The sequence below is a fragment of the Lagopus leucura genome, unplaced genomic scaffold (assembly GCF_019238085.1).
Source record: "Lagopus leucura isolate 7727_CA_CO unplaced genomic scaffold, USGS_WTPT01 Super-Scaffold_739, whole genome shotgun sequence".
Classification (NCBI taxonomy): Eukaryota; Metazoa; Chordata; class Aves; order Galliformes; family Phasianidae; genus Lagopus; species Lagopus leucura.
This window is the reverse complement of record NW_024962255.1, coordinates 15,127,222-15,149,501: the sequence shown is the minus strand read 5'-3', so window position 1 is coordinate 15,149,501 and position 22,280 is coordinate 15,127,222. Positions and strand designations below refer to the sequence as shown.

The 22,280-nt window shown below is 39.6% G+C and overlaps 1 protein-coding gene across 6 annotated transcripts in view; it reads right to left on the bottom strand.

The window, feature by feature from the left end:
- The window catches only part of NDST2 (N-deacetylase and N-sulfotransferase 2), a 104,443-nt gene that overhangs the window by 52,579 nt on the left and 29,584 nt on the right, over positions 1-22,280 (bottom strand). For 2 of the 6 annotated variants that reach the window (XM_042862832.1, XM_042862835.1), the window contains exon 1: positions 13,354-13,521. The exons of 2 other annotated variants lie outside the window; for them this stretch is intronic. The gene's annotated coding sequence lies outside the window, so the exon portion shown is untranslated. 2 more of the 6 variants (XM_042862836.1, XM_042862833.1) reach the window with 2 other exon arrangements.

The window sequence follows — 22,280 nt, the reverse complement described above, 5'->3', positions numbered from 1 at the left end:
CAAATTACAGTTAAGTTGAGAAAAATCATGGAGAATTTCAAGAAGAAAAGGGTTGCATTTCTCTCATTTTTTCCCCTTTTAAAATACAACACATAAAGATAGGAGCCTGCTGACTGTCCAAGTAATTCCTTCTCTACATTTTCCATTTATCATAGTCAATATTTGATCTGGACAGTGCTGCCTCTCCAGACTTTTGATGCTTACTTTTATCTGACTTTTACCATAATATGAAGTGCACTCTATACTGTAGAGGAGATTCTTCCAATATTTAAGAAGATGAAGTGGAAAAAAAACAATAATAAAGTATAAACATCTCCTCATTTAACCCCACAAAGGTGCCCACCATGTTACGAATTGGCAATTCCAAGTTGTGATTCACCCCCACCAAGGAAACAATTAAAACTAAAATTGGGAATGTTCATTTTCTAGTGGGAGGAAAAAAAGAGGTATAAAACACAAGGCTATGACTGTAAAAGCATAATGCAATTATAAAAAAATGGACTTTTCCATAGTTCAGTTCTAACACCCTCCTTAAACTCCTTTCCTTATATGTTGTTCTTCCAGGTTCAGAGCAACAACTTCCAAGACTCTGTGGTCATAATACAGCTGGTTGTACAGAAAGGATGCTTAATAAAAAGAAATACTCTATCCAATACTCCAAATAAAAATCACAGATATAGGTTTTCTTCCTGGATGCAATAGCACAAAACTGAAAGCTAAGTCTGGGAGCAGAATAAATACAATGTCTCAAACTCAAATTGCAAAAGGCTAGTTAGCAGATTGGCTGTATCCACACCTCTTTAATTAGGTGCATTCTGTCTTTTTGAATAGGTGAGAGAAGAAAATTTGCATACATGGAAATAGAGAAAACAAGGAGAAATAGCTGATGCTTCTGGAGGAAGTAGGGGAAAGAAGAAATAAAAACTTCTTACCTAATAGTATTTTACACGCTTAACCAGTCTTCTGCCCCAATTTCAGCTTAGCCAATGCTCAGAAACAGACCTGTGTCTTCAGGAACTTTCCCGCACTGGGTGTGATAGTTTTCTCTCTTTCCCCATGCCTTGCTCAAGGTCTGCTCCTGAATGGTGCTGCTTTCTAAAACACCTCTCTAGCTGGCTGCTGGTGGCAGACACTGCAGGTGCACTCAGCTGGAGAGGAATGCACAAATGTTGAACAGACTGCTCCCTCCTCCCTGGGGGCTCTCAGTCACCACCAAGCCTGGCTAATATGAATGTCCAAATCATCTTCAAGCCTTGCCACAGTCAGAAATATATACCTGACCCATCCACAGAAGCCTCTACTTCCATATGAGGTTGTTTGGAAGACTACTTAAGTGCACTATTTCAGCTCTGCTTTCCATTCCTTTTCCTTTGTATTTCCTGAGACACAGAGCTAAAACAAGGTTGTATACAAATTCATTTTAAAATAAAAACAATGTAGTCACTCAATCCTTTATTATGCATGGAAAAAAAAATGTTTGCATGAATCAGTAATTCTTTTCTCTTTATTCTTAATGAGACAACGCTACAGATTGTTCTAGTGAAAGAGTAGTGTAAGAACAATGTGAGGAATATCAATTTCTTCAATGCTACCGGTGCAAGGATTTGGCCACATCCTTTCACTTGGTCTTCTGAAGTCAACAATTGGACTGTGGTTGAATTGTCAGGAAGAATGGCATCTGAAAAAGGTACGCATGATCAACCAACCCAAGTTCAAGGAACACCATAAATGTTTTGAGATTAGCTAGCCAGAAAAGCCTGTAGATCCTCCAGGACTCTGGGTTATCTTAAGGGGAAGTGTGGGCACTTAGAGACTGACTCATGGAAGCGCGACTAAAGCAGCTCTGTATGGCATTGTTAGAGAACCACTGACCCAGAAAGGCACTAAAGCAAAGCTGGGCACAACGCTCCCAGCACAGGCACTCAGCTCTGTGCTCTGCTGCTGGAAGGGAAACACTGCACAGAGCTCTGCAATTTCACAGTCCACATACACAGCCAAGGGAGCTTTTGTGCTTACAGTGAAATGAAAATTTCTGCTTCCCTTCTTACCTTCTCTTCAAGCCTCAAGTTACAAGCTCTCTGTTGCTTTCCTGCTTTCTCTTCCCCTTATTTTATCCTTCCATAGTGATTTGATGTGATTAATAGTGATTCACAGCGATTAAACTGTGTGTTTTCATGTAAACATCTGACTTTCCTGGCTTTACTGGAACGTCGCTGAAGGCCCCCCTCCCACTCCTCTCATCCCCAGAGATGGGAGCATACACAACTTTGTCTGAGCAACACCCTGAATAAGGCCATGCTTGTGTTCTTAAAAGAGGCATCCAGCCAGCTGGAGGTTTCTTTATGGCTTCACTAAGTGCAAAGCCTTTCAGATTCGCAGACTGAGCCAAAAGCCTGACCTACCATGCCCTTGTGGGACCGGCGATACTCTTGCACTACTTGAGAAAGAAAATACATGTTCTGTCAGGTTAAATGCTTGTGACATGGCATTTAACTATTATCACTGTACGATACTATCAGTGTTCCAGGAGATGAAACAGCCCAATGTGCAGGACTAATTTTTTTCTTTCAGAGTTTGGATCAACTATGCTGCGTGTTAAGGCAAGTGGGAAAAAATCATGCAAAAGCATAAGGACTGCTGGAGCTTTATACAACACCTAAACATCAGTATGAGAACCTGGTCTAATGCTCAGCACAACCAGCAGAAGTATTTCCACTGAATTCAACAGGCAGAGGGTCAGGATTTAATCTTATGTTGTGCTACTGTGCACACATATATTTAGGTATAAAATAACCAGGACATGCAGTATTATATCACACACACACACACACACACACACACACTTCTATTATTATTTATTTTTTGCATGGAACTACCTATTCATTACAAATAAATCACAGCAAAGTTGTTATTGGTTTTTTCTTTTCCTTTGTTTCTTTTGCTTTTAGTATCATAAAAACATCCTTCTACCTTGGGACTTAACCGTTGCCTGTTCTTACATCTGTAATAACACAGATTTTTATCTTACTGATCTCCCCTCCATAATACAAGAAGAGAATTTGTAGAACGAACAACTAACCAAATCCCTTTTTATTTGGGCTCACTCTGTTTAGGTATGCTGACATTCATATCTTCTATTCATTTTTTGAAAATGCATGTTCCTTTAGATTTACAACAGAAAAACTCAGTAACCCCTAAGTTACTTGGTAAATTAGCAAAACAGTCAGAGGAAACTGCCATTTTTTTTTTTATCCTAGCAGTTTGAAGAGAAATTTTCCCTGTCCTGGAGTTATTTAGCAGATCATCTTCTTTGTAAACTGCGTATCCCTTGCCACCAGCTCCTGAGAACAACTACACTCCTGTGGACTCGGGCCACTGCAGATTATAGAGCTTTTCATGGAAAGCACTTTTTTTTTCTGATTTTTACCCTGCAGCTTAACTGCCAATCCAACCTGAGTATGAAAGCAGACAAAACGGAAATCATTGCCCAAATAACAATGTTCAAATCACTTAGTACTTCTAACCACTATTTTCTCCAGGCAATGGCTCTGCTATCTCACCCTCAACCCTGACTCAAGTCTGACTCATCTGTCAAAAGAAAAGCAGAGCTGTTTAAATGAAATAGCATTTAAGTCCTACATCCACAGAATAATAGCAAAGATCTCACCAAAACAGGGTAATTTTTTTTGACTTTCAGAACAGAGAAACTGAGGAACAGAGCACAGGCACAGACAACTACTGGGGCAGCAGCAGAACCCAGAATGGGAGGTAAGAGGCATTGAGTGCACAGACACCTAACTGCTGCCTGTTTCCCCAGAGCACTCTTTCCTGCCTGCTCATGACACCTCAGAGCTTTTTTGGCTCACATGGAGCTCAGGACTGCGCTTCCTGAGGTTGCTGGCATAGCCAAGATGAGACTGTGGCATTCTCATAATCTTTGTCTTCCAGCTGCAATCCTTTGTCACCACAGATATGAATTACACTATATTCAATGCACACCACCTTCAACTGGATGATCATTTGATGCAAAAACAGTTTCTCAGTAAACATCACTGTTCTTTCCTCTTTCTAGTACCATACATTCTTATGGATTCCAACACACAGAAAGTTAGGTATCTTCTCCAAAGGACATCCCCACTCATCATCACAAAATTAAGGAAAACATTCTTCAGCATTAAGCCTGTTTTTTTCTTACCATGTAGAACAAGAACAGTTTTTTCAACAAAATCAGATCTTACAGCTTATCAAACTGGTATCTTCTCCATTTTAACAGTGGCTGGATGATCATTTCTGTCCTATCTACTGCCTTTCTTGTCTATCTCAGCTGGACTTAAGCTAATAAGCTTCTCATTAATGAAATGACTATGCCAAGGTACTAGCAGATGGCTCTGTGTTCCAAGCACATCTTTCCATTCCCTCCCTCCCAGAAGTCCTAATCTATGCACAGTGTAATCGTCACAAAAACATATGCTCCCTGACAGAAAGCTCCCCTTCCATTATCTCTGTACTCCAGGGGATTGACCCCTGAAACCTCAGGGACATGAGGCAACTCCCTTCCTACTCAAGTGTCAGTTTCCTCTGCGCCTAAAAACACATTCAGCAGGTTCTGGCCAAAGTGCCTGCACAAGGGTTAAAATCCATGCTGATCTCCCCCACCTGTACTACTGTCCATACTGTATTCCACTACCAAGTAAAAAATATACCATACATATCTGTACTAAAAAAAACTGAAGTAATGTATACACGATATTTCTTACATTCGGTAATTCGCCACTGATTTATTTACAGGTCCCTGTGGCAGTACATGAGCCTCCCTCTCAGAAAATTGACACTGTAATTTATTATGTTCATTACCCATCAACCTCTTGTGTAACACTTCCATTTAAATGCTGTGTGAGTCAGTCACTAATTGTGTATCTCATATATCTTAAAATAATCTATTTGTATCATCTGTTGGTTCCCTCTCCCTCACCAATTTGATCAGATTATCGTGATTGATGAATTTATTAATATGGTCATCATATCCTGAGTGCACAGCAACATCTACAGAAAGTTGCTCTTCCTTCCTGAACCTCTATCTCCCTTTTGCATAATGAACAGAGGAGCAGATAAACACTATCAGTTTCGCAGTTGTCTGAAGGGCTGCACAAAGTTTAGCCCTTGACATTTGGAATCAGTCTGGCAGCAGCTCCTAAGAAAAGGCTGGGATACAGATGGGCACTCACAGGCAACCGTAATGTGAAGGGTTGCTTTAGCTCCCCATATTGATTCTGAGCCTTCTGAAAAGTCATTCTCCGGAGCAAGAGAAAATTCGATAGCCAGTTCTCTTCTGCATTTAATCCCAACAGCTCTGAACAGTTTTCTTCTACAGTAGATAGAGAAAGGCATCAATAGAAAACAGAAAAGCTTCTCTTTAACCTCTGCCCCTTCCTTTTCAACTTCAAGTTGTCAGTCTTTAAACTAAGACCCTTCCTCACTCCACAACACCTTCAGTTAGTCCTGACTGTTGTACAGAATAACTTGAGCTTTGCAACTCCAAAACTAAAGGACAGCAGAGTTTAAAAGCATGCTCATAATTCTAAATTGAAACAAGCAAACAAAAAAATAGGTCAAATACAAATAACAGTGGACAAGAAAAAAAGGTGTTAAATATTAGTCAGAGGTAAAAATAGCATAATTATACCTTATATTGCTGTAGCTTTTTTCAACCAAAAATAAAGAAGCCAAAGCACTTTGATAGCACAACTTCCAAATCATCTCAAACACTAAACAAAAGGAAGAAAAACAGGAGGAGCATGGCACTTACCGTGAAAAACAGACTGCAGAAAAGCATGCAGCAACACTGCTCAAGTACCCAGGAGTTGTGACTGCCTGAGGAGGGTGGTATAAATGACAGCCACCTGTGCTCACTTGTTGCCTAAAAGCTGAACAGGCAATTGAGACATTTCTGCCTCGAGCTGTAACTCTGTACCTTTCTAAAAAAGTTATAAACCAGATTTAAATGGTAACAGTTAAAAATATGGTAAAACACCATATTCCTAGTCCAGAAAATCCGGTCTCTACCTTCTGCTGAGAAGGCTTCTGCCAGAGCAACACCCGAGTTGATACTGAGCATGTGAGGATCAAAAAGATCACAGTGAGCATCTGTAGAGAACACAGAATTTGAATGAGGATTATTTTGGGAGGACAGCCAGCCTGGTAAACAGCAGCAAGCAAACAGGAAAGGCTACTTGTTGGAGGCAGAAATGCACAACAGGCTTCCAGAAACTAAACACGCCATATGTAATTAAACCAATTTATTACAGCTATGTGGCTTCACACATTTGAAAATGCATTTTCCCCTTTTTAGTCTCAGAGCGATGTGCTTATTCATGCAAAATGAAAGGAAATATGTAAACAGTTTTGAAAATACAAGCAGAAAGTGTGAGAACGAAACATCTGATATGGCATCATCTTGCAAATGCCTCTAGATTCCTCTCTGGTCACTGTGTGGGCAGGGCAGCAAATTCCCAGGACAGAGCAGGGGTGGGTGGGAGAAGGGGACTGTAAAGCTATTCATCATGAACTTCGTTTTGCATTTTCCTGTTTATTAGTGATCTATTGGAGCTCCCAGGATGAGGGAGAGCTTGTTCTGGCAGGAAGCACAGGCACAAGGAGCCTGCGAGGCTGAGGGCACCCCAAGGAGGCTGTACTGAGGAGCTGGGAGCTCTGTTGGAGCATGGCCTGAGGTGGCGATGGCCCAGGTTGCCCACAGTCTGCTGCCTGCCCTGCCAGGGCTGCTGCCCAGCCTCTCATTTGGATGCACCCTTAGCAATCAGTCAAGAGGAACATTAATAGCCCGTGATGAAGTTCTTACAAACTAGGCAACTCCTTCCCTAGCCCTCACATACATAAAAATACAAATTACATCACCATGACTGCCTGAGCTTTCACTGACACCAAGGAAGTTAAGAGATGTAGGCAACAGCTCCTTGGGAGAGATGAACTGAAGAGGACAATGAAGAATCTGTCTTCACAGCCATATGACAAACAACACCTATAGGCATCCAACACTGGAGAAATAAAACATTCCCATATTGCATCATACATCTGGCTGCTATAAAACAGAGGAACCATCCCAGCGACCCTCTGCTCTAGCAAGCATCAAAGAATTCTCCATTACACAGCATGCTGACAGATGAAGATGCTGCTAGAAGTGGGAAAAAATAACAACCTTCAGAGAAAGGATTCTGCCCTTAGGTTTTTCCTCTCAACTACCTCCTGCCACCAGTTACTCATTCTCATCCCTCATCCAGACTTCTTGTAACAACAACCAGCTCTCTAGCCAACCCAACATCAGCAAGCAAGTCCTGATGACAACAGCAGGTCGTGAAGCTAGTAGTAGGGAAGTAATGCACAATTGCTGACAAGTGGATGATAAGCCCTGAGCAAATAACAGACAGCCATTGTTGCAAGCTGGCTATGGACAGAGCAGTACTGAGTAATGCCCACAGGGTAGGTGGTAAAGGAAAATGGGGGCAGACACAGCTGGATAACTGGTTTATCTGAGCAGTCCATTGTTATCCAGGTACTCTCCACAGAAGAGGGATGTGAAAATGAGAGCTGTCACTTAGTGCTGGCTCCTTTCAAAACTTCTCCCTTCTCAAGAATATCAGTGGATCCTACTAAAGTGGTAAAAGATAGCATTTGAGATCTTCTGAACTGAGGGTTAATTTCTGTCCTGGTTTTAGACCAGAAACATCTGGGACACAAGAGCCAGATGTAGAATGACAAACGGTGTAAGAAAGACAGAAGATTACTCTGCCATGTAAGAAAAGAACAATGAAACAAGCAAAATCGAAGCATAGTAGAATGACAGAAGTCAATGGACTGTGATCATTTTGGGTTATAAACCAGAGAATATCACATTAATGAGGTAGGAAAACATTTGTAATACACAGAGAATTACTAAGACTCTAATACAAACATTCACTGCTTTGAGAAAAACAATCTAATCCATATGGAAACAACTTTCAATTATACAAACCATAGTACAAAATAGAGGATACAAAAATTCATGAAAACTGGCATGCAACACTGACACTAAGCAATTGTCAGTAACAACTGATAAAACCGTAGCACCAGTGAACAGCAAACGTATCTATTTGATCTAATCAAACTAGCAGTAGAAAAATTAATTTTAAAGACTTGCAGTAGCAAATGGGATCTGAAGCAGAAGAAACGATGGCACGGTGAGATTTACATTAATAAAATCTGACTCTTCAGCTAGAAAATGAGTTGAAATGAAGGATTTTGTGTGTGTGTGCGTGCTGCATTCACAAAGCACCCAAAACAGCTTGCACATGACCTGTGATGAGGACACTGTGTACTTAGACAATACAAATCAACTGTAATCCAAACAATAATTTACATTTATATTCCCTTCAGAAGATCTGAACTAAGAAGAAAAAGAATGCTACATTCTATTTAAAGTTATAAAAAACAAAGTACTGAAATGTGGAAATTATGAACACTCATGCTGTTTATGTAAATATATGTATATAAGTGCGTGTTAATTACTAACTTTAAAAGAAAGGAAAAAAGACACCTTTCTTCATTGAGCTGTATGCTCAATAGTGACAGTAAAATGCAAATTAAGTTATATAAACATGTAATAAGGAATTAAAAGGTGAGCAGTACAAAAAGAATTAGTATTTCTCTCCCCTGTGACACACTGGTCAGTTCTTACTGCTTTACCCTACAGCAACAGAAGAATGCTGAAGTCATGGATTGAAACTGCTTGAAAAGAAATAATGAAGAAAACAATGTAAAGTCTGCTTGCACTCTCTCTCTCAAAATCACAAAGGAGATAGGTTCAAGAAATACACAAAGAAGTCCAGAACAGTTAAGAGGAGAAACCAAACAGATTAAGAGCTATTAAATTGTTTTCCTAACAAAAGAACAGGGGAACACAAAATGAAACTCAGAAACACACAATGAAACCACAGCAGTAAAGGCATTGGGCAAAAAAAAAAAAAAACCAAAAAAACCAAAAAACAAAAAACTGGCTGATTTGAGATTATCTAATTTCACAACATAAAAAACACCATTAGCTGGCAGTCCTCATCTGACATTAACAGTGATGTTAAGAATAGTATGAAATACTAATATTTATAATAAGCATATTTGAATTAATATTAATAAGCATCACAAAGCACAGAAACTCGCCTGCTTCAAGGTACATTTTTTCTGCTCCTGAAAGTTCACAATAAATATCCAGGAAAAGTGTAATTTAATCACCTTCTACAGATCTTTTTTTCTCAAACATTAAGAGCTACTGCTGCAAACAGAAGGACTTTGAATGTTGATGGACAGATGCTCTGATCTACTACATGCATTGGAAGAGACATGAAAGTAGGAGTTTCTCATGCAGGCACATGTTTTTAAATTATATTACTGCAGCCACAGCGATATAAAGTCTTATGAAGTGTGACATACAAATACAGAACAAAAAAAGTGTGTAGTTTAAAGTTAAGAAGAGAGAAAATAGAAATATATATAGTAAAGTTGCAACGGAAGATGAGAAAAAAGGCCTGGAACAGCAGTCTTACTTATTTTAAATAAGCTTTTTCTTTGGAGGTATTTTGAACATTTGTTGAAAGACCTTCCTAAGCATGAGTAGCAACACAGCAAGGTGACAACTTTGACACCTTATGAAATTAGGGATGGAAGCTGTTAGGATGGAGGATGCTGACCTGAGACAAAACAAGCTATAGGGTGCCACACACACAAAAAAAGATGACATTACTTATTTTTTAATGAGGAATAATAGAGTATAAAGGAAGGGGCAATACAATCAAAACATCGGGTCAAAGAAGTGATGTTGGCAACAAGTTTCCAAATGGCAATGGCAGCAGAAATGCAGCATTTTCTCAGACAAGAGAGTAAGGCATGACTTTTTTGTCTTAGAAAAATAATGGGAAGAAAAAAAAAATACATGGTTACAGTCCGGACATACAGACCTATCTGTTAAGTTCTGTATTAATTCAAATTATGGGCTTGAGTAATGGGTAATGAGTAACCAAAAAGGAAACTTTTTTCCCTCTCAAGCTCTAATGGAAAAGAAGACTATATAAACACAGGAAAACAAACAGTTTGAGTTTCAGAACTTCAAAATGCTCCCAGCAGAACAGCAAAATCAGATAATGGCTATATGAAAACAAAATAGCTGAGGTATCTAATGAAAGCCATGAGCTATAAAGACTAAATGGACCATCAAGACAGAATACCTTCACTGAGCCTTGCTACTTTCAGTAGTCCTCCAATTGGGAGCAAGCGCTGTTCTAACAGTGGATGTAGGTACTCAGCAAGACCATGGTGAAAAATGCAAGGTATGAGCCGAAGTATAAAAGGTCCTCCCTCAACCACAGTAGTAAACGTACAGGGGGAAAAAAAAGAAAAAAAAGAAAGCTAAAGAGCAGAACAGCATACAAAAACACAAACACAGATGCCATTTTGAATTTAATATTAAAGATGCTGTACAGCTGCTAGGAACTAGAAACACCCAAGAGAATTAGCAACAGAATTATGGCCAAAATAATGTTAAGCATGTCTCTGACAAGGTGAAGGAGTGACATGCAGAAGCACCAGCAGTATGTTATATTCATCCACTCTGATGGAAATAAATGACCTTTGAATGCAAAATATATCTGAGCAGTGAAATGGGTTAGAGTAACAGATTTATTTCAGATATACATTCTGTGATCTCTCCATTACCCTTATTAATATATTAAATACTTAAGCAAAGCTGTAAAATAATCAGCCAAACTTCAGCAGCAATCATTTTTTTGATAGTCTTCTTGATCTTCTTGAAAGCGTAAAATGATACAGTGTGAAAAATGTTTCAGACAGCTCTACCACTATAAATCCTTTTCAATTTTCCTTGAAATTCTCACATAAGAAGAATAGTATTAATCTAAAAGTCATATGTCCTTAATTCACATACCTTAACATTTCTGTTCTAACTGAAGGGTAAGGACAGACATACCTGAGACTTCTAAAATTGCCAGTTTTCATACCAACAGTACAGCCTCTTCCTTCAGCAACAGCTGCTCAAGAAGTTAAAAGTTATGTTTATGTACATAGACACACAAAGCTTTGAAGTGAGTGAAATCTGAACACAAGTTCACTGTAAGAAGAAGCAACAGACAGGAAACAAATCCTGCAAATTCTGCCTGATGGTTTTATGCCTGCTGCTGTATAAGCTGTTCCCTTCACTTTGAATCCCTTTAATTTCATAAACCCACAGCAGCAAACAAGAAATAGTGACCACCACCACCATCACCACCACTATCACCCACTGCTGGTCCTGCAGGAAGTGTAGGGAGATAGAGAATGGGGCTTTGCCTGTTTGCCATGTGCTATTCACCAGTTCTTTATGTCGTCAGTAGGGACATCTGTAAAAAAGAAAAAACTAAAATACCAACATCAAAAAAAAACAAACACTCTAACTCTGTGCTCTCATGTCCTTTCCTTTCCAACTGTTTCAGCTTCAGAGGAGACAGGGATCATGACAGCAGCTGTTCCATCTCTTACGGCTACTTCTCACCAGAAACAACTGCCTCATAGTCTGGTGGTATCTTGAGGGCTAGCTTCATCGAGGGAGGATGAACAAGAAGCTGAGAGTGACCCCAGACTATAGTCATGGGGTGTAGTCCCACCATATCTGAACTTAGTGAGCAAAGCTGAGTGATGGTGATGAGGTACATTGACGGTCATAGGCAAGGCAAGTGATGAACTAGGTCCATGGGCCATCCAGTTCAGTCAGGAGCAAAAGGAGACTAGGCCAAGAAGGGACAGGAGACACATCACCTACTGCGTGGTTTCAAGGCCTATTGAGAAAACAAGGCTGGAGACAAAAGAAGAGACAGTCACACCATCCACACCACTCAATCCATGACCCATGATGACTGAACGCCCAAGTCTGAGCTTGAGGGCTGTCCCCAGAGCCCTGGTCACAGTGTGCAGACAGGGGTCATGGGTGAGGCTGCTCCATGCACTCCTGCCTTCAAGATTAACACGTAGCTGGTTTCTGCAGCCTCTGACTGAAAGGAAGGACTGTATACATGACATCTGAGGGGATACACAGATGATGTGCCAAAGGTTCAGTATCAAGGATGGTTTATATTTACAAATTTTACTGTCCCGATAGGAATGTATGAAAAATTACAGATAACTGAAAGCAGTTTTCCCCAAGAAAACATAGATAAAAATACAGATATAAGAGCAGTTTTTCCTAGTTACGTACACACATTTCTGTCAAACATTGTTTGTTTTTTTTCCCCCACTTTAACCACTCTAAAGTGCTCTTTCCTGTATTTGCTCCTCCAACTCATATCAGCCTTTCCATTCCAGTGCAATCTCCACTCAGCTCTATCTTAAAATGCGGGAAGCAGTGCTGTGCCTCCAGCAATCACCATCCCAAGTGCTACAAAACTCTCTCAACAATACAAGCAATACACCTATATGTGTTTCTTAGGTACTTTGCTATTGTTTCTCACAGCCTTGCAGGGCAAACATAAGGGAAGGGAGACTTACCTGCAAGTGAAAACAGTCCTGGAAGTTCAGAGATGGGAAAACAGTGAGGAGGTACGACACTAGCAAGGAACAGCAAACCTAACAGAACATAACATCTTCTGAACCAATTCCTTCCATATAAGCAGTCCTGGCCTTGTCTACCACTGCTTTACCACTTCTAAAAATGTCCTGCTTCATTGCTGCCAGTGCCTGCAGGAGTTGCTGTGTAAAGCGCTGGTCCCTACCAGTTTCCCAGGCACAGCCACTATGTGTGCACACCATTCTGAATGAGAGATGCTCATTTCCCTTTTACCTGGGATTGCCTTGCTTTGGAACAACTTACAAGCATGGATCAAAGTTTGAAAATAGGAATTGCGTACTTTTCTGCATGCCTGAGGAAAAATCCAAGCCCAATGGTTTCATTTCATACGTTTAATTAGACCATGAAGAAAAATAATATGGATGCAGAAAAACAACGGCATTCTACAGTGCACTGATTTTTATCACATAAAACTGCAACAATTATTAAATTACCACATACTCCTAGATTTTCTTTTTGGTCAAATAGCTTAAAAATAAAAAAGTACACAAAGTTCTTATCAATGCTCAGCCAACAGTTGCAACACACTGGCCTCTACCCGAACTCAATGTAGCTCTAATTTCAAAGCCTGCTTAGAACTCTACAAATACCAACATTATTAAACATAGCAGGCACACTGAACACTCAAATGGAGCCAGCATGCTTTATGTGAAACTCAGGCACTGCAGTCCCTCCCGTTTTTCCCAGGCTATGCATACCTGTTCTCCAGAGCAGGACTTTCCTGTCACACTTCTTCTGACAGAGAGGTGCTTCTTTGCTCTCTCATCCTCCGACTACTGCTTTTTATTTCCCAATCACTTTCCCTATTTACCAACTGCAATGGAGGCTAAGCACATAGCTTCTTTGTTTCAAGTCCCCGACTGGCACCTTACCGCTCACAGCTCCGCGGGCACCTTCCCAATTGCCAGAGGGAAGACACGGCAGCTGGACTGAAATCCCAGCAGGGCTCTCCTGCCCGTGTACGGAGGTGAACAAGAACCCACCACTGCTGACTGTGCTGGGGGCGGGCACGGGGCTCCTGCCTGACTGCACCGCCTTGTGTCGTTTTAAAGAGACTGTAACCGAGCTTTCTTTAAACTGGCAGCATATAAGGAATTCGCAAGTATTGCCTACTTCCCCATAAAGCAGTACAGAGATCATTGACAAAATTAACCAAGAGCAGATACTAAAAGCTCCGTCTCATAAGATTACAGGCACGCAGTGGAAAAACTTAGACTGCCAATGCCCTTCACAGAGACTTTTTGGATCTTCTGGCATCTTTTTCAATGCATTTTGTTACAGACTGCATATGCTGATTGACACTGTAGAGACATCACCATGTTAAAAAAAAATTATCTGCTATCAGCAGTGGCTGCAAGGATACACCCTAAATGAACAAGGCCAAAGAGTGTAACTGCTTAACTATTAAATGTTTAGCATACTCCAAAAATTAGACAAAACTTTCAATACAGTTTCTCAGCATCACCCAAAAGCTTCCATTAGTAACATTTGGATTTCAACAGTATGCAGCTATATCCACCAGCAAAAAGAAATGCTCGTCAGCCTCGAATGAATAAAACAGCAACAGCTCATTTTTCATGCAGCTATGAGGCTGCACAATCAAGAGCACAGTCCTAGAAGGACAACCTTCACAAGTCTTCACAGCTATTATTTTCTTCCACTCTATCTTAAAGAGCCTTTTAAGGAGGAGGTTATGACACCCAGTTTAGCACTAATAATCACTGTGTTTCATGCATCACTTTTCTTGTTATTGCTCTCACCCAAACACCTTTAATTTCTCCTGAAAACCGGAGTCTAAAGATATGCACTGTGCACTGAGGCTCTTCATTCCAAGCACAGTCTTTTAACCAAATGATCATTAAAATCTATGTCAGATGGCAAACACATCAAAATCTTGACACAAATCAATTCCCGATACAAACAAAGCAATTCCCTTCAGCCCATAAAACACATACTTTCCAGAGTTAAATTTGCAGAATGCTTTTTTACCTAAAAGTTATAGAGCTTAGGCTTCTAGATAACAAATAACATATCATCCCTGGACAGGATTTTCTGTAAGAGGTAAAGGGAAAAGAAGGAATAAGCCTGTGAACACACTGGGCACACCTGTGTTCTGCTCTGTGCTCAGAAGTCAGTCAGTGCTTGGCACAGATACTGATTTTTCCACTGTGAGTTTCTTTTCCTGCCTCCAAAGCAACATATTTTAGTGCTACCTACAAAAGGTACATACAGTAAATCAAAGTTTGTGCACCAGCAAAGAACACTATTTAGTTATCTTCTCTGCTCCCCTCCCAAAGTTGCTCTTAACTGCTGAGTGAGGTCATTCTCTGCTAGTTTGCCATAATCTGTTTTACATTCTGGATACTTGCTCTCATACCCCAGAGGAACTGGGGAATGGACAGGGAGTAAAAGCTGGATATAAGACACCTCCTCAGCACAAATATCCCAGATCAATTACCTATATAGATCCATTGCATTAAAAGCCTCCTGTTGCTGAGCCCTTCCTAAAAGCTCCCTTGAGCACACAGTCCAACTGTATATAACTATGGGATAAGTTAAAAACAGGAGGCAGCAGAAGATGTGATGGGAACAGGAAAAAACAGGAACTCTAAACGTGAGGGGTATGCCTAAGAAAATGCACACAGGTTCGAAGAAACAATCATAAACACAGCAACATCTATTACAACCAGGTTGGAATGACAATGACAGATTTCTGATATTTGATCTACAAATCGTTGAGAAGACTTGGCTACTACAGTCAATCCAAACATGCCAAAGTCTTCTATGGCAAAGTTTTTCTTAGCATCAACTGGAAAGCTCAGAGCGCTAGCTCATCTTGCAGCTACTAGGTGTACCTTTTGATACTTGGAAGACATACTTGATGAGGAAGAGAAAGCTACAAAGGGACCCCTCAGAACCTTACACATAAGTTCAAGTGTTCTTTGTATTTCTTTCCTGCAGAGTACTCTTGAGCACTCTTACATCAGTTCAGAGTTGAAATCTGTTTTTTCCCCTTTCAGATATGCTTCCATTCCCTCAACACACTGTCAAAATTATTACTTTGACAAGAAACTTGCAATGTATCACCACAGGGTTAATTTCCTTTTACCTTCTACTATAGGAGTGCAGAGTGCTCAGCTTGGCTCAAAGGGCATGAATAATGTAAGAGGACTCCACTAGGAGGACCATTAATGCCTCAGAAAGGCTCCTATGATTCTCTCACCAGTTCTCATTTGCCGTATCTTTCATTTCCATTAAACGTTATAGCACCAGCACTAAATCAAACCCAAAGCTCTCTCACAGCTAGCAGCTCCCCACGGGCGGTGCCACCGACAGACTGCAGGGACTGAGGAGTCAGAGGGGTCAGGAGGGGAGCTCTCTGCAGACCCTGGTAAGCCTGCCAGCTTACCCAGCTGACCCCAACAAGCATTGCCAAAGGAGGCAAAAGCTGTCACAGCCGCAGTCCCATTCCTCCACTCATCTCACAGCCCAAACAGCAGAGTGTAGGCTTTGAGAACGGAATGAGCTACTTCCCTTCATTGCAAAGCACTGTGAAGGAAATTTGCCTATATAGCCTACCACCTGTTACGTCATGGCTACTAACAGCAGATCTTCTGTTTGCATTCAGAATGGGCATCCAGCTGGGCCTACGACTAACACTTCTTTGAAAACAAACAGACAAACAGCCCTTCCTGCACTGCACACTACATGCACAGCGACTGACATCATTACAAAACTATGCCCTCCACATGGCCTGCTCCCCGTTGCTCCTCAGCTTTTCAAACGTTTGCCTTCAGCAATGAAATATTATGTCCTTCATTTAAAGAAATTCCCTTCCCTCCCTGTCTTTGAATTATATAAAGACTCAAAAATGCAAGAAATAGTTTTAAAACTTGGAAAAAGTACTCATTTCTTTCAAGAGTGGCTGAGATCCAACTGAACTATTCATCTCGTAATACGACATGGCCATTGACCTTAATACATGACTCATTTCATATTAAGTTTGGGAAAATTTGACAATAAAATGGGTTGCGGTTACAAGAAAATCCAGCCAGGTGCATGCAGCAGAGGGAAATGGTGAGTCTAAATGTTATCAGATGAGCCACAAACTTGATACATCACACATCTATGAAATTACATATCGTTCTTAATTGGATATTCCAAATCAAATCAGGAAAACACAACCAGAATTACAGGAAATACTAGGATCTTGGGCAAATTGCCTTCAGTGTCTGTTCTCAGTTATGCTATCTGTAAAATACGATCAATAAATGTAACCATTAAGTAAATGTAAAATGTGATTAGTCTAATTCTTTAGCAGAAAAAATTAGGCAGTGACTTGTTTAGAGGGTTTTTTTTTCGTGTTTTTTTTTTTTTTTTTTTTGGCTTTGCACTGTATTACAACTATAACACAATTTCCAAATGCTGAAGAGGCTGTAAAATGGAAGCTGGAAAAATGCATTACAGGCACAGAAACTGAACAGAGAAAAAATCCTTAGATTTGCATATACACAATTATGTCTGGGATTAGCTTTTTCTACATATGCAAAATGAAGTAATAAAATATATAAAAGCAAATGGTGAGGTCTTCAGGAGGAATGTCTTTACTCACAGTTGTGATCCTAATTCTGCATATGATAAAAGCCATCTTCTATACTGGAATTACCAGTTACTTTGGCACAGACTATATAACAGGAGTTTTGAGTGAGGCTGCAAGTAGGCACAAAAGAGCAATTTAAGGGAAAGATGGGAAATCACAACTATTTCCTATGTCGATAGAACAATTTTAACAGAAAATGAACGAGGAAAGGCATGAAGAGCACTGAAGAGTCTAAGATTGGCTAGAAAAGATTACTTAAAAGTAGTCCAAAGCTGAGGTTTGAAACATTTTGCATCTCCAGAGGCTCCTGTTCCAACCTTTAGAGGGTTAACTCAAACTTTCTTCAAGCTACATAAACAGAGTTCCACTGAATGAAGTACACAACTAGACTATATCAAACATTAGAAACTGTACTGCAAGACAACTGTTGAAGTATAAAATGTCCTGTAGCTCTTTAAACTACACATTTGCTTTGGTCATAATATTAACCTAATCTGTTTTCCCAATATCAATCATGGTTGTGCGAAGTGCTCTGAAATAAAAGATGCTATGTAAGTGCAAAACATTAATGCAACACACTCAACTTAATTTGGACATGCTATAGCAGGATGGCTCCTTTATTGAGACATCTGTTAGGAAACTGATTTGGCCAAATCACAGTGAGTGATAATGAGCACTGTTTAATCAAGCCAGTATTAACATAAATTTTAACTTGTGTCAAGCAGCTTAATGGTAAATTACTGAATGTTAAACAGTCATGGAATTTTACACCCTGGTCTTTTAATAAACAAGTTCTCAAGTAAAGTAAAATGTGTGGTTTTTTCAGTGTGCTGTCAGAAAGAGCCACATATAATCAGAAACAGATCTGAATCAAGTGATGCAAGACTTGATACCATTTTTAAAAGGTTCAGTACTGAAACGGTCTTCATTTTCAAACTAAATATGAGATCTTTAACAAGAAACGTATATCTAGATGTGTTTATAACTAGAAATTAATACAAGATATTAATATATTAATTAATTAATACATTAATCTCTGTCTATAAATATGTGGCATTTGTGACGTGCATGCTCAACACGGAACAGCTTTTTACATTTTACATGGACAAGATTCAGTAAATTTCTGGCCTTATCACTGTGAAAATGGCTCCAAACATTGTGCCTTTCCATGATAACCCCAGATCATGTCATTTCAACCAATAGAAACTGATATTGGTAATCAAATAACAATTCTTTCTGACAAAAATAAAACTTCTGGCATCCTAACTAGTAGGAACCAAAATGCTAATGGTAGAGAGTCACCACGCTGTGATATCAAACAGAAGCCTTTCCTGTAAAAGCCAAATAACGACAAGATACTGCTTTAGGTATTCACTTCTAAAGGAAGGCAAATTCCAGAATCCAATATTAATTATATACTTGACTTGTATGGTATTAAGTCATATGCTGCTTCTGTTCTCACCCCTTTTAAACAATAACAAGGGGCAAATAACTGACCTATGGAAATACTTTATAAATTGAAAGCTCCCGAGTCTTTTAGGTAGCAGAAAATGTTCAGACTGGCATGTGAACTTGAGTTTGAAAGAGCCTTGCTATCACAGGAGGTGCAATGCTTTAACATAAGAAAAGAGGTAGCATAATGTTTATTTCCTATTTCAGCGGAGCGATTAAACACAGCATTTCCCTTCCCTACAATACTATGATAAATACTTTGACAGAAGACTAGGTTTCTTCATGTAACATGCACACAAGAAGTGTCTATGAGCAGCTGCACAGAAGAACGTACATCTGGTTTTGTACTGTGCACATGTATGAAGTGGACGTGGGTCCTGCATGATTACAAAAGCATGTGCAAAGAGTAAAAATGTTCGCTGCTAATGTCACAGTTCCAGGACTTCCATTCACAGAGCTTAGAACAAGCCAACATTTTCAACACAATCATTTCAGTAACACTGAAACCCACAATTAAGTAGGACTCATTTGTTCCACTGTCACTCCATAACCACAGCAGCTTCAGTGATGGTCACATTCTCCCCAGCCCTCTCATGACCTATGCCAGCACAAATCTCAATAGAAGACAAGAAGGCCAAGCTTTTCCACAGGTCTACTTCTCAAAGCAACAGCCATCTTTGGGGGGGAGGAGAGGGGAAAGTGTGCTGTTGCTGTGGAAACAGAGCACAAAAATACTATTAATAGATCATTCAGCTCTGGGAGGATCAAGCACACTGGCAAACAGATATTGGAACTTCCTCTGACATGTGGGAAGGGTTAGGACAGGGAACAGACTCAGTTCAGATCTGTCCATCATCTTACAGGATTTATGGAATCTGTGCCAGCTTTTCAAAAGTAAGACTCCTCACTACTCTAGGTGAGGAAAGGTACCTTGTTTTTGAAAATGTTTACTCAAGTTTGGAAGTGGGAAGAGGATAAATTGCAGTTTGCTTAAATTTTTGATAGGCATATTAATAACAGAATCCAAAACACAGTGTTTGACAGAGGACTACTGAAACACATGGACCTGCCCCAAGAGTTCACAGGCTGAATTCAGAAGTGATGCTGGTGAATGGCAAAAGAGACAACTAGCCTACATCCTGGCAGAGTTCTTCTGTTCCTCATTCTCTAGAAGATGAAAAGGAATAAACAGAATGCAATCATATAATTAAAGACTGCATGATAATTAACATATAAAAATGTCTGAAGTAAGACCACATAGGCAACATCAATATGAAACATCTCTTAACTTTTGAATTACAAGACTTTAAAGCTACTTTTGTGCATAAAGGTAGTTCTGTTCCTCTTCCCATTCCCTTTGAGATCCCTGTTCATACTCAGAACTACACACGCTCACAGTCCGTGGTTTAGTCAGACAGAACTGTAGTTAAACATAGCATTAATGAGAACATCACATACATAAAAGCCAGCTCCAGGTTTTCAAAATAAAAGGAACTGCCAAGTGCAAACACTGTAACTACTCATACTATCAAAGATCAGGCAAAACCAGTAACCAGTAGCTGTCTGATACTCCAAAATACTGGGATATTTTAAACCTCAGACAGAGATATCAGAGGATTCCAAGAGGTTAGAAATGTGTTTAGCTTATCTATGCTACAATGCTACCAGGCATTAATTCCCTCAACTCTGAATCTTCCTGCCTTCCTTCTTATCCCCATAAAACATCTCATATTAAAAGAAACTAGACACTGGCAAGCTAGAAGAACGATTTATTTTACAAGGGTGTTGTGAAGCTTAATTCATGTTTGTAAAGCCCTTTGTATTGTGCCTTTCATCTACTGTGGGAACCTCACGGTATTATCAATAAGGTCTTTTCTACAGTAGAAAGGCTTTGCTAAAATAGCTATACTAACAAATCTGCCTAGTTGAGATGTGGTTTACACAGGCAAAGTGGTTATTTTGCCAGAACAGCTAATACCAGTTCCCTGAAAAAAATATATTTGACTGCAGCAGCACATTTTCAGTTGAATCAAACTGGGTAGGATATTGTATGTCAACGAAGGTAATTTCTGCAGAATCTAAACAAATCACAGTTAATGCTGGCAAAGCCCTGAACAGTAACTCTGGTCAGTGCATTTTGGAGACTGCAGATAAAGGATGTGCATTTATCACGTCCACAATACAAATTCTCTGCATTCATTTATTCATGTATATTAGCTAGAAGCAACAGGGCCCTCAGTGAAGAAACCCCGTTAGCAGCAGTGTACTTAACTTACGGGGCTTTTTGTTTTTTTTTCTTATTACAAAATAATTTGGGGGCTATTGTTTTTCCTCTTAGTAGCAAGAAGCTAAAGAAATAAAAAGCATTAAGATTAAGCCATGGTCAGTTATATTCTGCCAGATGGAAAAGAGCAGAATATTAACGGAGCCAGAATGAAGGCCTAGAAATGATTTTTATGACTGTAAGGAACAGGCTTCAGTACGAGAAATCAGCTTATGTCACAGTCATTTTCTAAGCATGTTATTACTATCTTCTCTTCAAAAGCCCAACTTCCTCATGCAAGTTAGAGCAATGTGAAGTGTCCAGTTGTAATTTGTCCCCTAATAAAGTTGGAGAGGTGACATCACGTCAAGTTCCCAAATAATCAGTAACCATTTTCTTCCTAGACATGTTTAGTCTCACCCTGAGTCTGCAGTAGCAGCAGTAGAGTGTTTACACATTGCCTTTCAGTATTCCCACATCTTGCTGGAAGTCTGCAGACATTCTTATTGCCTAAGGGTTTGCTTACAGAAGGAAAGGAAGCTCACCTTTCTCACATCTCTGGAAGGCTTCTTCCCTATAGATCACGATTTTTTTTTTCAGTGATGTGTCCATATGCGTCTGCAGTACCCGTCTTCCAGCACTCACATGCACAATGGTGTAACACAACGTGGTAGAGCCATATTTCATATTTCAGGTCAGAAACTAGCTAAATGTTTTCACAAAAACTGATTCCATTCAGACGTGCTTGAATGGAGTTGGAACGAAGCTCATAATCCAAAGACAGAAATTGCCATAGTGAAGAAAAGTAAGTTACTTAACAATATGGAAAATGTTTTCCATATGAAAAAGATGGGTTTCATTAACAAGATTTGTGCAGTATTCAATTGCTTTCCACTGAAAGGTAAAGAGAAATCTACTTTAAAGCAAAACACAAAAGTCCACCTTCTCTGCAATTAAGACAAATTAGCTACAATAAATTAGTCAGCAATGTATTATTTACCACATTAGCAGTATAGAACCCACAGCCCACAGAATTACTCGATACGCTGTTTTACCTAAGAATTATTGATGTGACATCTCTCAAACAATAAGCATAATAATAAGAAGTCATTTCTAATTGTTACATGTTCTCCACAACTTTCACTCAGTCACTGAAGTATTTGTCTATATAGGATGCAGAATAGCACTGACTGAAAAATCAGACTTGTCATTTCTGGCCTAGGCTCAAAAAGAACAAGTTTCAAATGAGCGCCAAATGACAAAAAAGCTGTGCAGCTAGCTAAGCAATATACCAAGCTGCAGTACTAAAA